The 17258-nt window shown below is 43.1% G+C and overlaps 1 long non-coding RNA gene across 1 annotated transcript; it reads right to left on the bottom strand.

The window, feature by feature from the left end:
* Window positions 1-15361: 15361 nt before the first annotated feature.
* LOC123497411 (uncharacterized) lies at window positions 15362-16878 on the bottom strand. The gene is made up of 2 exons (XR_006671111.2): window positions 16157-16878; window positions 15362-15637 (listed from the first exon to the last, which is right to left on the bottom strand). It is a non-coding gene; the product is annotated as an uncharacterized lncRNA (long non-coding RNA).
* Between the last annotated feature and the right edge of the window lie 380 nt (window positions 16879-17258).

Raw genomic sequence — 17258 nt, 5'->3', positions numbered from 1 at the left:
ACAAAGATCTTTATCGGTCAAACCGCATAACAACATACGTTGTTCGCTTTGTCATCGGTATGTTACTTGCCCGAGATTCGATCGTCGGTATGTCAATACCTAGTTCAATCTCCTTACCGGCAAGTCTCTTTACCCGTTATGTAATGCATCATCCCGCAACTAACTCATTAGTCACATTGCTTGCATGGCTTATAGTGATGTGCATTACCGAGAGGGCCCAGAGATACCTCTCCGACAATCGGAGTGACAAATCCTAATCTCGAAATACGCCAACTCAACATGTACCTTCTGAGACATCTGTAGAGCTCTTTTATAATCACCCAGTTATGTTGTGACGTTTTTGAAGGAAATATGCCCTAGAGGCAATAATAAAGTTATTATTTATTTCCTTATATCATGATAAATGTTTATTATTCATGCTAGAATTGTATTAACCGGAAACATAATACATGTGTGAATACATAGACAAACAGATTGTCACTAGTATGCCTCTACTAGACTAGCTCGTTGATCAAGATTGGTTAAGTTTCCTAGCCATAGACATGAGTTGTCATTTGATTAACGGGATCACATCATTAGGAGAATGATATGATTGACATGACCCATTCCGTTAGCTTAGCACACGATCGTTTAGTATGTTGCTATTGCTTTCTTCATGACTTATACATGTTCCTATGACTATGAGATTATGCAACTCCCGTTTACCGGAGGAACACTTTGTGTGCTACCAAACGTCACAACATAACTGGGTGATTATAAAGGTGCTCTACAGGTGTCTCCGAAGGTACATGTTGGGTTGGCGTATTTCGAGATTAGGATTTGTCACTCCGATTGTCGGAGAGGTATCTCTGGGCCCTCTCGATAATGCACATCACTTAAGCCTTGCAAGCATTGCAACTAATGAGTTAGTTGCGAGATGATGTATTACAGAAATGAGTAAAGAGACTTGCCGGTAACGAGATTGAACTAGGTATTGAGATACCGATGATCGAATCTCGGGCAAGTAACATACCGATGACAAAGGGAACAACGTATGTTGTTATGCGGTCTGACCGATAAAGATCTTCGTAGAATATGTAGGAGCCAATATGAGCATCCAGGTTCCGCTATTGGTTATTGACCGGAGACGTGTCTCGGTCATGTCTACATAGTTCTTGAACCCGTAGGGTCCGCACGCTTAACGTTTCGATGACAGTTATATTATGAGTTTATATGTTTGATGTACCGAAGGTTGTTCAGAGTCCCGGATGCGATCACGGACATGATGAGGAGTCTCGAAATGGTCGAGACATGAAGATTGATATATTGGAAGCCTATGTTTGGATATCGGAAGTGTCCAAATCGGGATTTTACCGGAGTACCGGGAGGTTACCGGAACCCCCCGGGAACTTAAGGGGCCTTAGTGGGCCTTGGTGGAAGAGAGGAGAGGTGGCCAGGGCAGGGCCGCGCGCCCCTCCCCCCAGTCCGAATAGGACAAGGAGAGGGGGGCGGCGCCCCCCTTTCCTTCCTCCCCTCCACCTCTTCCCCCCTCTCTCCTAGTCCAACATGGAAAAGGGGGGGAGTCCTACTCCCGGTAGGAGTAGGACTCCTCCGGCGCGCCTCTCCTCTTAGCCGGCCGCACCCCCCCTTGCTCCTTTATATACGGGGGCAGGGGGCACCTCTACACAAACAATTGATCGTTTGATCTTTTAGCCGTGTGCGGTGCCCCCCTCCACCATAGTCCACCTCGATAATACTGTAGCGGTGCTTAGGCGAAGCCCTGCGTCGGTAGAACATCATCATCGTCACCACGCCATCGTGCTGACGAAACTCTCCCTCAACACTCGGCTGGGTCGGAGTTCGAGGGACGTCATCGGGCTGAACGTGTGCTGAACTCGGAGGTGCCGTACGTTCGGTACTTGATCGGTCGGATCGTGAAGACGTACGACTACATCAACCGCGTTGTGCTAATGCTTCCGCTTTCGGTCTACGAGGGTACGTGGACAACACTCTCCCCTCTCGTTGCTATGCATCACCATGATCTTGCGTGTGCGTAGGAATTTTTTTGAAATTACTACGTTACCCAACAGTGGCATCCGAGCCAGGTTTTATGCGTAGATGTCATATGCACGAGTAGAACACAAGTGAGTTGTGGGCGATATAAGTCATACTGCTTACCAGCATGTCATACTTTGGTTCGGCGGTATTGTGAGATGAAGCGGCCCGGACCGACATTACGCGTACGCTTACGCGAGACTGGTTTCACCGCCACGAGCACTCGTTGCTTAAAGGTGACCGGCGGGTGTCTCTCTCTCTCACTTTAGTTGAACCGAGTGTGGCTACGCCCGGTCCTTGAGAAGGTTAAAACAACACCAACTTGACAAACTATCGTTGTTGTTTTTGATGCGTAGGTAAGAACGGTTCTTGCTAAGCCCAGTAGCAGCCACGTAAAATTTGCAACAACAAGTAGAGGACGGCTAACTTGTTTTTGCAGGGCATGTTGTGATGTGATATGGTCAAGACATGATGCTATTGTATGAGATGATCATGTTTTGTAACCGAGTTATCGGCAACCGGCAGGAACCATATGGTTGTCGCTTTATTGTATGCAATGCAATCGCCCTGTAATGCTTTACTTTATCACTAAGCGGTAGCGATAGTCGTAGAAGCATAAGATTGGCGAGACAACAACGATGCTACGATGAAGATCAAGGTGTCGCGCCGGTGACGATGGTGATCATGACGGTGCCTCGGAGATGGAGATCACAAGCACAAGATGATGATGGCCATATCATATCACTTATATTGATTGCATGTGATGTTTATCTTTTATGCATCTTATCTTGCTTTGTTTGACGGTAGCATTATAAGATGATCTCTCACTAAATTTCAAGATAAAAGTGTTCTCCCTGAGTATGCACCGTTGCCAAAGTTCGTCGTGCCCAGACACCACGTGATGATCGGGTGTGATAAGCTCTACGTCCATCTACAACGGGTGCAAGCCAGTTTTTGCACACGCAGAATACTCAGGTTAAACTTGACGAGCCTAGCATATGCAGATATGGCCTCGGAACACTGAGACCGAAAGGTCGAGCGTGAATCATATAGTAGATATGATCAACATAATGATGTTCACCATTGAAAGCTACTCCATTTCACGTGATGATCGGTTATGGTTTAGTTGATTTGGATCACGTGATCACTTAGAAGGATTAGAGGGATGTCTATCTAAGTGGAAGTTCTTAAGTAATATGATTAATTGAACTTAAATTTATCATGAACTTAGTACCTGATAGTATTTTGCTTGTCTATGTTGCTTGTAGATAGATGGCCCGTGCTGTTGTTCCGTTGAATTTTAATGCGTTCCTTGAGAAAGCAAAGTTGAAAGATGATGGCAGCAATTACACGGACTGGGTCCAAAACTTGAGGATTATCCTCATTGCTGCATAGAAGAATTACATCCTGGAAGCACCGCTGGGTGCCAAGCCTGCTGCAGGAGCAACACCAGATGTTATGAACGTCTGGCAGAGCAAAGCTGATGACTACTCGATAGTTCAGTGTGCCATGCTTTACGGCTTAGAACCGGGACTTCAACGATGTTTTGAACGTCATGGAGCATATGAGATGTTCCAGGAGTTGAAGTTAATATTTCAAATAAATGCCCGGATTGAGAGATATGAAGTCTCCAATAAGTTCTACAGCTGTAAGATGGAGGAGAATAGTTCTGTCAGTGAGCATATACTCAAAATGTCTGGGTATAATAATCACTTGATTCAACTGGGAGTTAATCTTCCGGATGATAGCGTCATTGACAGAATTCTTCAATCACTGCCACCAAGCTACAAGTGCTTCGTGATGAACTATAACATGCAAGGGATGAACAAGACAATTCCCGAGCTCTTCGCAATGCTAAAGGCTGCGGAGGTAGAAATCAAGAAGGAGCATCAAGTGTTGATGGTCAATAAGACCACCAGTTTCAAGAAAAAGGGCAAAGGAAAGAAGAAGGGGAACTTCAAGAAGAACAGCAAGCAAGTTGCTGCTCAGGAGAAGAAACCCAAGTCTGGACCTAAGCCTGAGACTGAGTGCTTCTACTTCAAGCAGACTGGACACTGGAAGCAGAACTGCCCCAAGTTTTTGGCGGATAAGAAGGATGGCAAGGTGAACAAAGGTATATGTGATATACATGTTATTGATGTGTACCTTACTAGAGCTCGCAGTAGCACCTGGGTATTTGATACTGGTTCTATTGCTAATATTTGCAACTCGAAACAGAGACTACGGATTAAGCGGACACTGGCTAAGGACGAGGTGACGATGCACGTGGGAAATGGTTCCAAAGTCGATGTGATCGCGGTCGGCACGCTACCTCTACATCTACCTTCGGGATTAGTTTTAGACCTAAATAATTGTTATTTGGTGCCAGCGTTGAGCATGAACATTATATCTGGATCTTGTTTGATGCGAGACGGTTATTCATTTAAATCAGAGAATAATGGTTGTTCTATTTATATGAGTAATATCTTTTATGGTCATGCAAACTTAAAGAGTGGTCTATTCTTGATGAATCTCAATAGTAGTGATACACATATTCACAATGTTGAAACCAAAAGATGCAGAGTTGATAATGATAGTGCAACTTATTTGTGGCACTGCCGTTTGGGTCATATCGGTGTAAAGCGCACGAAGAAACTCCATACTGATGGACTTTTGGAACCACTTGATTATGAATCACTTGGTACTTGCGAACCGTGCCTCATGGGCAAGATGACTAAAACGCCATTCTCCGGTACTATGGAGAGAGCAACAGATTTGTTGGAAATCATACATACTGATGTATGTGGTCCGATGAATGTTGAGGCTCGTGGCGGAAATCGTTATTTTCTCACCTTCACTGATGATTTAAGCAGATATGGGTATATCTACTTAATGAAACATAAGTCTGAAACATTTGAAAAGTTCAAAGAATTTCAGAGTGAAGTGGAAAATCATCGTAACAAGAAAATAAAGTTTCTACGATCTGATCGTGGAGGAGAATATTTGAGTTACGAGTTTGGTCTACATTTGAAACAATGCGGAATAGTTTCGCAACTCACGCCACCTGGAACACCACAGCATAATGGTGTGTCCGAACGTCGTAATCGTACTTTACTAGATATGGTGCGATCTATGATGTCTCTTACTGATTTACCGCTATCATTTTGGGGTTATGCTTTGGAGACGGCTGCATTCACGTTAAATAGGGCACCATCGAAATCCGTTGAGACGACGCCTTATGAACTATGGTTTGGCAAGAAACCAAAGTTGTCATTTCTTAAAGTTTGGGGCTACGATGCTTATGTGAAAAAGCTTCAACCTGATAAGCTCGAACCCAAATCAGAGAAATGTGTCTTCATAGGATACCCAAAGGAAACTGTTGGGTACACCTTCTATCACAGATCCGAAGGCAAGACATTCGTTGCTAAAAATGGATCCTTTCTAGAGAAGGAGTTTCTCTCGAAAGAAGTGAGTGGGAGGAAAGTAGAACTTGATGAGGTAACTGTACCTGCTCCCTTATTGGAAAGTAGTTCATCACAGAAACCGGTTCCTGTGACATCTACACCAATTAGTGAGGAAGTTAATGATGATGATCATGAAATTTCAGATCAAGTTGTTACTGAACCACGTAGGTCAAACAGAGTGAGATCCGCACCAGAGTGGTACGGTAATCCTGTTCTGGAAGTTATGTTATTAGACCATCACGAACCTACGAACTATGAAGAAGCGATGGTGAGCCTAGATTCCGCAAAATGGCTTGAGGCCATGAAATCTGAGATGGGATCCATGTATGAGAACAAAGTATGGACTTTGGTTGACTTTCCCGATGATCGGCAAGCCATTGAGAATAAATGAATCTTCAAGAAGAAGACTGACGCCGACGGTAATGTTACTGTCTACAAAGCTCGACTTGTCGCGAAAGGTTTTCGACAAGTTCAAGGAGTTGACTACGATGAGACTTTCTCACCCGTAGCGATGCTTAAGTCTGTCCGAATCATGTTAGCAATTGCCGCATTTTATGATTATGAAATTTGGCAAATGGATGTCAAAACTGCATTCCTGAATGGATTTCTGGAAGAAGAGTTGTATATGATGCAACCAGAAGGTTTTGTCGATCCAAAGGGAGCTAACAAAGTGTGCAAGCTCCAGCGATCCATTTATGGACTGGTGCAAGCCTCTCGGAGTTGGACTAAACGCTTTGATAGTATGATCAAAGCATTTGGTTTTATACAGAATTTTGGAGAAGCCTGTATTTACAAGAAAGTGAGTGGGAGCTCTGTAGCATTTCTGATATTATATGTGGATGACATATTACTGATTGGAAATGATATAGAATTTCTGGATAGCATAAAGGGATACTTTAATAAGAGTTTTTCAATGAAAGACCTCGGTGAAGCTTCTTACATATTAGGCATTAAGATCTATAGAGATAGATCGAGATGCTTAATTGGACTTTCACAAAGCACATACATTGACAAAGTTTTGAAGAAATTGAAAATGGATCAAGCAAAGAAAGGGTTCTTGCCTGTTTTACAAGGTGTGAAGTTGAGTAAGACTCAATGTCCGACCACTGCAGAAGATAGAGAGAAAATGAAAGATGTTCCCTATGCTTCAGCCATAGGCTCTATCATGTATGCAATGCTGTGTACCAGACCTGATGTGTGCCTTGCTATAAGTCTAGCAGGGAGGTACCAAAGTAATCCAGGAGTGGATCACTGGACAGCGGTCAAGAACATCCTAAAATACCTGAAAAGGACTAAGGATATGTTTCTCGTTTATGGAGGTGACAAAGAGCTCATCGTAAATGGTTACGTTGATGCAAGCTTTGACACTGATCCGGACGATTCTAAATCGCAAACCGGATACGTGCTTACATTGAACGGTGGAGCTGTCAGTTGGTGCAGTTCTAAACAAAGCGTCGTGGCGGGATCTACGTGTGAAGCGGAGTACATAGTTGCTTCGGAAGCAGCAAATGAAGGAGTCTGGATGAAGGAGTTCATATCCGATCTAGGTGTCATACCTAGTGCATCGGGTCCAATGAAAATCTTTTGTGACAATACTGGTGCAATTGCCTTGGCAAAGGAATCCAGATTTCACAAGAAAACCAAGCACATCAAGAGACGCTTCAATTCCATCCGAGATCTAGTCCAGGTGGGAGACATAGAAATTTGCAAGATACATACGGATCTGAATGTTGCAGACCCGTTGACAAAGCCTCTTCCACGAGCAAAACATGATCAGCACCAAGGCTCCATGGGTGTTAGAATCATTACTATGTAATCTAGATTATTGACTCTAGTGCAAGTGGGAGACTCAAGGAAATATGCCCTAGAGGCAATAATAAAGTTATTATTTATTTCCTTATATCATGATAAATGTTTATTATTCATGCTAGAATTGTAGTAACCGGAAACATAATACATGTGTGAATACATAGATAAACAGATTGTCACTAGTATGCCTCTACTAGACTAGCTCGTTGATCAAAGATGGTTATGTTTCCTAGCCATAGACATGAGTTGTCATTTGATTCACGGGATCACATCATTAGGAGGATGATATGATTGACATGACCCATTCCGTTAGCTTAGCACACGATCGTTTAGTATGTTGCTATTGCTTTCTTCATGACTTATACATGTTCCTATGACTATGAGATTATGCAACTCCCGTTTACTGGAGGAACACTTTGTGTGCTACCAAACGTCACAACATAACTGGGTGATTATAAAGGTGCTCTACAGGTGTCTCCGAAGGTACATGTTGGGTTGGCGTATTTCGAGATTAGGATTTGTCACTCCGATTGTCGGAGAGGTATCTCTGGGCCCTCTCGGTAATGCACATCACTTAAGCCTTGCAAGCATTGCAACTAATGAGTTAGTTGTGAGATGATGTATTACAGAAACGAGTAAAGAGACTTGCCGGTAACGAGATTGAACTAGGTATTGAGATACCGACGATCGAATCTCGGGCAAGTAACATACGGATGACAAAGGGAACAACGTATGTTGTTATGCGGTCTGACCGATAAAGATCTTCGTAGAATATGTAGGAGCCAATATGAGCATCCAGGTTCCGCTATTGGTTATTGACCGGAGACGTGTCTCGGTCATGTCTACATAGTTCTCGAACCCGTAGGGTCCGCACGCTTAACGTTTCGATGACAATTATATTATGAGTTTATATGTTTGATGTACCGAAGGTTGTTCGGAGTCCCGGATACGATCACGGACATGACGAGGAGTCTCGAAATGGTCGAGACATGAAGATTGATACATTGGAAGCCTATGTTTGGATATCGGAAGTGTTCCGGGTGAAATCGGGATTTTACCGGAGTACCGGGAGGTTACCGGAACCCCCCGGGAACTTAATGGGCCTTAGTGGGCCTTGGTGGAAGAGAGGAGAGGAGGCTAGGGCAGGGCCGCGCGCCCCTCCCCCCAGTCCGAATAGGACAAGGAGAGGGGGGCGGCACTCCCCTTTCCTTCCTCCCCTCCACCTCTTCCCCCCCTCTCTCCTAGTCCAACATGGAAAAGGGGGGAGTCCTACTCCCGGTAGGAGTAGGACTCCTCCGGCGCGCCTCTCCTCTTGGCCGGCCGCACCCCTCTTGCTCCTTTATATACGGGGGCAGGGGGCACCTCTAGACACAACACATTGATCGTTTGATCTTTTAGCCGTGTGCGGTGCCCCCCTCCACCATAGTCCACCTCGATAATACTGTAGCGGTGCTTAGGCGAAGCGCTGTGTCGGTAGAACATCATCATCGTCACCACGCCGTCGAGTTGACGAAACTCTCCCTCAACACTCTGCTGAACTCGGAGTTCGAGGGATGTCATCGGGCTGAACGCGTGCTGAACTCGGAGGTGCCGTATGTTCGGTACTTAATCGGTCGGATCGTGAAGACGTACGACTACATCAACCGCGTTGTGCTAACGCTTCCGCTTTCGGTCTACGAGGGTACTTGGTCAACACTCTCCCCTCTCCTTGCTATGCATCACTATGATCTTGCGTGTGCATAGGATTTTTTTTGAAATTACTACGTTACCCAACAGTTTGGTAGCACACAAAGTGTTCCTCCGGTAAACGAGAGTTGCATAATCTCATAGTCATAGGAACATGTATAAGTCATGAAGAAAGGAATAGCAACATACTAAACGATCAAGTGCTAAGCTAACGGAATGGGTCAAGTCAATCACATCATTCTCAAATGACAACTCATGTCTATGGCTAGGAAACTTAACCATCTTTGATTCAACGAGCTAGTCAAGTAGAGGCATACTAGTGACAGTATGTTTGTCTATGTATTCACACATGTACTAAGTTTCTGGTTAATACAATTCTAGCATGAATAATAAACATTTATCATAAAATAAGGAAATAAATAATAACTTTATTATTCCCTCTAGGGCATATTTCCTTCAGTCTCCCACTTGCACTAGAGTCAATAATCTAGTTCACATCACCATGTGATTTAACACTAATATTCACATCTGCATGTGATTAACACCCATAGTTCACATTATCATGTGACCAACGCCCAAAGGGTTTACTAGAGTCAATAATCTAGTTCACATCGATATGTGATTAACACCCAAAGAGTACTAAGGTGTGATCATGTTTTGCTCGTGAGAGAAGTTTAGTCAACAGATCTTTCACATTTAGAGCCGTATGTATTTTGCAAATATTCTATGTCTACAATGCTCCGCACAGAGCTACTCTAGCTAATTGATCCCACTTTCAATATGTATCCAGATTGAGATTTAGAGTCATCTGGATGGTGTAAAAGCTTGCATCATTGTAACTCTTTACGACGAGCTCTTTTATCATTCCATTATCGAGAAATATTTCCTTAGTCCTCACTAAGGATATTCTTGACCGCTGTCCAGTGATCTACTCCTAGATCAAAATTGTACTCCCTTGCCAAACTTAGAGCAAGGTACACAATAGGTCTGGTACACAACATAGCATACTTTATGGAACCTATGACTGAGGCATAGGGAATGACTTTTCATTCTTTTCTATTTTCTGCCATTGTTGGGTTTTGAGTCTTACTCAACTTCACACCTTGCAACACAGGCAAGAACTCCTTCTTTGACTGTTCCATTTTGAATTACTTCAAAAATTTATCAAGGTATGTACTCATTGAAAAATCTTATCAAGCGTCTTGATCTATCTCTATAGATCTTGATGCTCAATGTGTAAGTAGCTTCACCGAGGTCTTTCTTTGAAAAACTCTTTTCAAATACTCCTTTATGCTTTCCAGAAAATTCTACATCATTTTCGATCAACAATATGTTATTCACATATACTTATCAGAAATGTTGTAGTGCTCCCACTCACTTTCTTGTAAATACAGGCTTCACCGCAAGTCTGTATAAAACTATATGCTTTGATCAACTCATCAAAGCGTATATTCCAACTCTGAGATGCTTGCACCAGTCCATAGATGGATCACTGGAGCTTGCACACTTTGTTAGCACATTTAGGATTCACAAAACCTTCTGGTTGCATCATATACAACTCTTCTTTAATAAATTCATTAAGGAATGCAGTTTTGACATCCATTTGCCAGATTTCATAAAATGTGGCAATTGCTAACATGATTCGGATAGACTTAAGCATCGATACGAGTGAGAAAATCTCATCATATTCAACACCTTGAACTTGTCAAAAAACCTTTTTGCGACAAGTCAAGCTTTGTAGATAGTAACACTACTATCAGCGTCTGTCTTCCTCTTGAAGATCCATTTATTTTCTATGGCTTGCCGATCATCGGGCAAGTCCACCAAAGTCCACACTTTGTGAAGGAAATATGCCCTAGAGGCAATAATAAAGTTATTATTTATTTCCTTATTTCACGATAAATGTTTATTATTCATGCTAGAATTGTATTAACCGGAAACTTAGTACATGTGTGAATACATAGACAAACATAATGTCACTAGTATGCCTCTACTTGACTAGCTCGTTGAATCAAAGATGGTTAAGTTTCCTAGCCATAGACATGAGTTGTCATTTGATTAACGGGATCACATCATTAGAGAGTGATGTGATTGACTTGACCCATTCCATTAGCTTAGCACTTGATCGTTTAGTATGTTGCTATTGCTTTCTTCATGACTTATACATGTTCCTATGACTATGAGATTATGCAACTCCCGTTTACTAGAGGAAGACTTTGTGTGCTACCAAACATCACAATGTAACTGGGTGATTATAAAGATGTTCTACAGGTGTCTCCGAAGGTACTTGTTGAGTTGGCGTATTTCGAGATTAGGATTGGTCACTCCGATTGTCGGAGAGGTATCTCTGGGCCCTCTCGGAAATGTACATCACTATAAGCCTTGCAAGCAATGTGACTAATGAGTTAGTTGCGGGATGATGCATTACATAACGAGTAAAGAGACTTGGCGGTAACGAGATTGAACTAGGTATTGAGATACCGACGATCGAATCTCGGGCAAGTAACATACCGAATGACAAAGGGAACAACGTATGTTGTTATGCGGTTTGACCGATAAAGATCTTCGTAGAATATGTGGGAGCCAATATGAGCATCTAGGTTCCGCTATTGGTTATTGACCGGAGATGTGTCTCGGTCATGTCTACATAGTTCTCGAACCCGTAGGGTCCGCACGCTTAAAGTTCGGTGACGATCGGTATTATGAGTTTTTGTGTTTTGATGTACCGAAGGTAGTTCGGAGTCCCGGATATGATCACGGACATGACGAGGAGTCTCGAAATGGTCGAGACGTAAAGATCGATATATTGGATGACTATGTTCGGACACCGGAATGGTTTCGGGTGGTTTCGGGCATATACCGGAGTACCGGGGGTTACCGGAACCCCCCGGGGGTTAAGGGGCCTCATGGGCCCTAAGTGGAGAAGAGGAGGGGCGGCCAGGGCAGGCCGCGCCCCCCTTTCCTTCCTCTCCTCTCTCCCTTCCTGCCCCCTCCTATTCCAACTAGGAAAAGGAGGGAGTCCTACTCCCGGTGGGTGTAGGACTCCTCCCTGGCGCGCCTCCTCCTGGCCGGCCGCCCCCTCCCCCTTGATCCTTTATATACGGGGCAGGGGGCACCTCTAGACACAACATTGATCATTGATCTCTTAGCCGTGTGCGGTGCCCCCCTCCACCATATTCCACCTCGGTAATATCGTAGCGGTGCTTAGGCGAAGCCCTGCGTCGGTAGCATCATCAACACAGTCATCACGCCGTCGTGCTGACAAAACTCTCCTGTAAAGCTCTGCTGGATCGGAGTTCGTGGGAGGTCATCGAGCTGAACGTGTGCTGAACTCGGAGGTGCCGTACGTTTGGTACTTGGATCGGTCGGATCGTGAAGACGTACGACTACATCAACCGCGTTGTGCTAACGCTTCCGCTTTCGGTCTATGAGGGTACGTGGACACACTCTCCTCTCTCGTTGCTATGCATCACCATGATCTTGCGTGTGCGTAGATTTTTTTTTGAAATTACTACATTCTCCAACAGTGGTATCCGAGCCAGGTTTATGCGTATATGTTATATGCACGAGTAGAAAACAAGTGAGTTGTGGGCGATACAAGTCATACTGCTTACCAGCATGTCATGCTTTGGTTCGGCGGTATTGTTGGATGAAGCGGCCCGGACTGACATTACGCGTACGCTTACGCGAGACTGGTTCTACCGACGTGCTTTGCACACAGGTGGCTGGCGGGTGTTAGTTTCTCCAACTTTAGTTGAACTGAGTGTGGCTACGCCCGGTCCTTGAGAAGGTTAAAACAACACTAACTTGACGAACTATCGTTGTGGTTTTGATGCGTAGGTAAGAATGGTTCTTGCTCAACCCGTAGCAGCCACGTAAAACTTGCAACAACAAAGTAGAGGACGTCTAACTTGTTTTTGCAGGGCATGTTGTGATGTGATATGGTCAAGGCATGATGCTATATTTTATTGTATGAGATGATCATGTTTTGTAACCAAATTATCGGCAACTGGCAGGAGCCATATGGTTGTCGCTTTATTGTATGCAATGCAATCGCCCTATAATTGCTTTACTTTATCACTAAGCGGTAGCGATAGTCGTAGAAGCAATAGTTGGCGAGACGACAACGATGCTACGATGGAGATCAAGGTATCGCGCCGGTGACGATGGTGATCATGACGGTGCTTCGGAGATGGAGATCACAAGCACAAGATGATGATGGCCATATCATATCACTTATATTGATTGCATGTGATGTTTATCTTTTATGCATCTTATCTTGCTTTGATTGACGGTAGCATTATAAGATGATCTCTCACTAAATTTCAAGATAAAAGTGTTCTCCCTGAGTATGCACCGTTGCCAAAGTTCGTCATGCCCAGACACCACGTGATGATCGGGTGTGATAAGGTCTACGTCCATCTACAACGGGTGCAAGCCAGTTTTGCACATGCAGAATACTTAGGTTAAACTTGACGAGCCTAGCATATGCAGATATGGCCTCGAAACAGTGAGACCGAAAGGTCGAGCATGAATCATATAGTAGATATGATCAACATAGTGATGTTCACCATTGAAAGCTACTCCATTTCACGTGATGATCGGTTATGGTTTAGTTGATTTGGATCACGTGATCACTTAGATGATTAGAGGGATGTCTATCTAAGTGGGAGTTCTTAAGTAATATGATTAATTGAACTTTAATTTATCATGAACTTAGTCCTGATAGTATTTTGCAAATAATGTTGTAGATCAATAGCTCGCTTTGTTGCTTCCCTATGTTTTATATGTGTTCCTAGAGAAAACTAAGTTGAAAGATGATAGTTGCAATGATGCGGACTGGGTCTGTGATCTGAGGTTTATCCTCATTGCTGCACAGAAGAATTATGTCCTTGAGGCACGGCTAGGTGACAGACCTACTGCAGGAGCAGATGCAGACGTTATGAACGTTTGGCTAGCTCAATATGATGACTACTTGATAGTTTAGTGCACCATGCTTAACGGCTTAGAATCGGGACTTCAAAGACGTTTTGAACGTCATGGACCATACCAGATGTTCTAGGAGTTGAAGTTAATATTTCAAGAAAATACCCAAGTTGAGAGATATGAAGTCTCTAACAAGTTCTATAGCTAAAAGATGGAGGAGAATAGCTCAAGCAGTGATCATGTCCTCAGATTGTTTGGGTACTACAATCGCTTGAATCAAGTGGGAGTTAATCTTCCAGATAAGATAGTGATTGACAGAGTTCTCTAGTCACCATCACCAAGTTACTGGAACTTCGTGATGAACTATAGTATGCAAGGGATAACGAAAATGATTCCCGAGCTCTTCGTGATGCTGAAATCAACGAAGGTAGAAATCAAGAAAGAGCATCAAGTGTTGATGATTGACAAGACCACTAGTTTCAAGAAAAAGGGCAAAGGGAAAGAAAGGGAACTTCAAGTAGAATGACAAGCAAGGTGTCACTCCCGCGAACAAGCCCAAAGCTGGACCAAAGCCTGAAACTGAGTGCTTCTACTGCAAAGGAAATGGTCACTGGAAGCGGAAATGCCCTGAATATTTGGTAGATAAGAAGGATGGCAAAGTGAACAAGGGTATATTTGATATACATGTTATTGATGTGTACCTTACTAGTGTTTATAGTAGCCCCTGAGTATTTGATACTTGTTCGGTTGCTAAGATTAGTAACTCGAAACAGGAGTTACAAAATAAACAGAGACTAGTTGAGGGTGAAGTGACGATGTGTGTTGGAAGTGGTTCCAAGATTGATATGATCATCATCGCACACTCCCTATACTTTCGGGATTAGTGTTAAACCTAAATAAATGTTATTTGGCGTTTGCGTTGAGCATGAATATGATTTGATCATGTTTATTGCAATACGTTTATTCATTTAAAGTCAGAGAATAATTGTTGTTCTGTTTACATGAATAAAACCTTCGATGGTCATACACCCAATGAAAATAGTTTGTTGGATCTCGATTGTAGTGATACACGCACTACAGGAATCAGCTATTTTGCCGTCTGCCACGGCAGACGGCAAAGGCCTTTGCCGTCAGCCGCGGACGGCAAAAGGCTCCGGCAAAGTAAGGTCCGGCAAAGAGCTACTTTGCCGTCTGCTTCCGGGCGGCTGACGGCAAAGGGCCTTTGCCGTCCGCAGTGGACGGCAAAGAGAGCAGATGGCAATAATTGCGCTGTCAGTCCGTTAAGTGGCTAACGCCAGGCCTTTGCCGTCCGCCGCTGACGGCAAGTCTTTGCCGTCTGCCGTTGACGGCAAACTTTCTAGTGTCTTTGCCGTCTGCTGGCAGATGGCAAAGAGACCAAATAGGCATTAATTCTGTTTCTTCTTATACCCATTCATTTTCATAGAAAATCAAACACACATATATATACATAGTAGCAAGTTTCATCCATACATAGTACCAATATAGCATATCCAACACATGTTACCAATAGTAGCAAGTTTCATCCATACATATACATAGTTTCATCAATAATACACAGTTTCATCCATAGTTAGCAAGTTTCACAAAGTCAAAACAAAAACTAAAGACAAGCACTCCATATCTGAAATTAGAAGAAATGACCTAAAACTAAATATCTATTTTCCTAAAAACTATCTTATTACTAAGATCTTCTCTGGATCTTCTTCTTTTCTTCCAACCTGCATAACAAAAACACTAAGAAAGAGAGAATGGGTTAGGAGTAGAAATGTAGCATTTCACTTGGTGAAATGCAATGCTGTAGGAGCCAGCGCTTGAGATCAACACCAGAAAGTACTAAATTTTGGGAGATATCCAGATCCTGCAACAGTACATTAAGAGCAAATTTTGTCGCTAAATAAGCATTGCAATTATCACAGTACAACAAGCAAACAAACACAAGAGTCATGTCCATAAAGCAAATAGATATACAGGCAAGCATAGGTGCAGAGAAGCACATATATAGTTAGTAATAAACTTGGATAGATGGTTCAATACAAGCACATTGTAACAGTACCCATAATAACTTAGATAACTTAACTACTTCTAAGTACTTAGAAGTAAAGCTGATTGTCCCTAGTTTCAGTAAGTGATCATGCAAGAAGACAATTTCTTTTTCTGGGTCTCAGTACCACTAGAAGGTCTCAGGACACAAGTTGCTCTTGCAGAAAAGATAAACAAACACATGCCACATATATTACCAATTTCATGGAAACAATAATGTTGGTATCTTTTCATATGCAGAGCCCTTTCTTTCTCCTCTTGGCTTAAGCCATAAAATCCACATGAGGCACCTGCAAGTCACTCCACTGTTGTTATGCTGTACAGTTCAACAAACACAATGACATAAGCACATCTTTTTCAAACAGGAAAATAGAGGGCTGAATTGTGGAGAGCAAAAGGGCGGCCTTGAAACTGATTGAACTAAAGGGTAGAGTTAGTATTATCAAGGCCAAAACCAAAAACAATCCCAGTTCTAACAGATGACATACACAACGTACAGACAAAAAAGGGCCATCTAAAATGTCTACTTGTTCTAGTGGCCAACACATGGTAACAGGCAAAAACATCCACAAAGTCTCTCCTAAACCTCATAGCATTCATTGACAGCTGTCTTGTCAGGTGTGTTCTACTTGTTCATAAAGCATCAATGTCAAGAGCAACATGGATAATGCTGGATACATGGAGAACAGAGTCATATAAAATTTCCAGTATCCAAATTTACTGTATTTAAAGCTAAGCTGAACATCTTGTAGGAACAAAAAAGAAAAAAAATAGCTGAGTCTGAATCTGACCATGCTACAAGACTACATCGACCAGCTTCCTCAGATTTTGACGCGATAGGAGACGGATTGCCATTAGTCGACCAAAACTCTCTGACAATGCATCAGCAAAATTTTCCTAATTATCACGTCTTTCCTGCAAGAAGAATGAAGAATAATCTCTTGGATTACAATGCACACACATAGTCGAAGTCAGAAAAATGTAACAGATACATGTCCTGCCACTTTGAGTTGTACTAATAGATAAACTCAATGCAGAGTAATGATTTGAAGAGAACAAAGGCCTGGCTTATATATAACACAAATAGGTCTGCATATGGATGTAATCAACATTTAGAAACACGAAGTGAAATTCTTGCAAAATCATAGGAATTGCTAATGATGCTATGAACAGCTTTACTAGGCAAAACAGAGGAGCGCCGGAGGTAGGGGTAGGGGTGCGGGGTTGGACCTAGGGCCGAGCACGACAGAGAGGGTCAGAGGCGGGGTTGCACCTACCCGCTGGAGGCGCGCCGGCCTC

The sequence above is a fragment of the Aegilops tauschii genome, chromosome 2 (assembly GCF_002575655.3).
Source record: "Aegilops tauschii subsp. strangulata cultivar AL8/78 chromosome 2, Aet v6.0, whole genome shotgun sequence".
Lineage (NCBI taxonomy): Eukaryota > Viridiplantae > Streptophyta > Magnoliopsida > Poales > Poaceae > Aegilops > Aegilops tauschii.
This window is presented reverse-complemented; position numbering and strand designations above follow the sequence as displayed.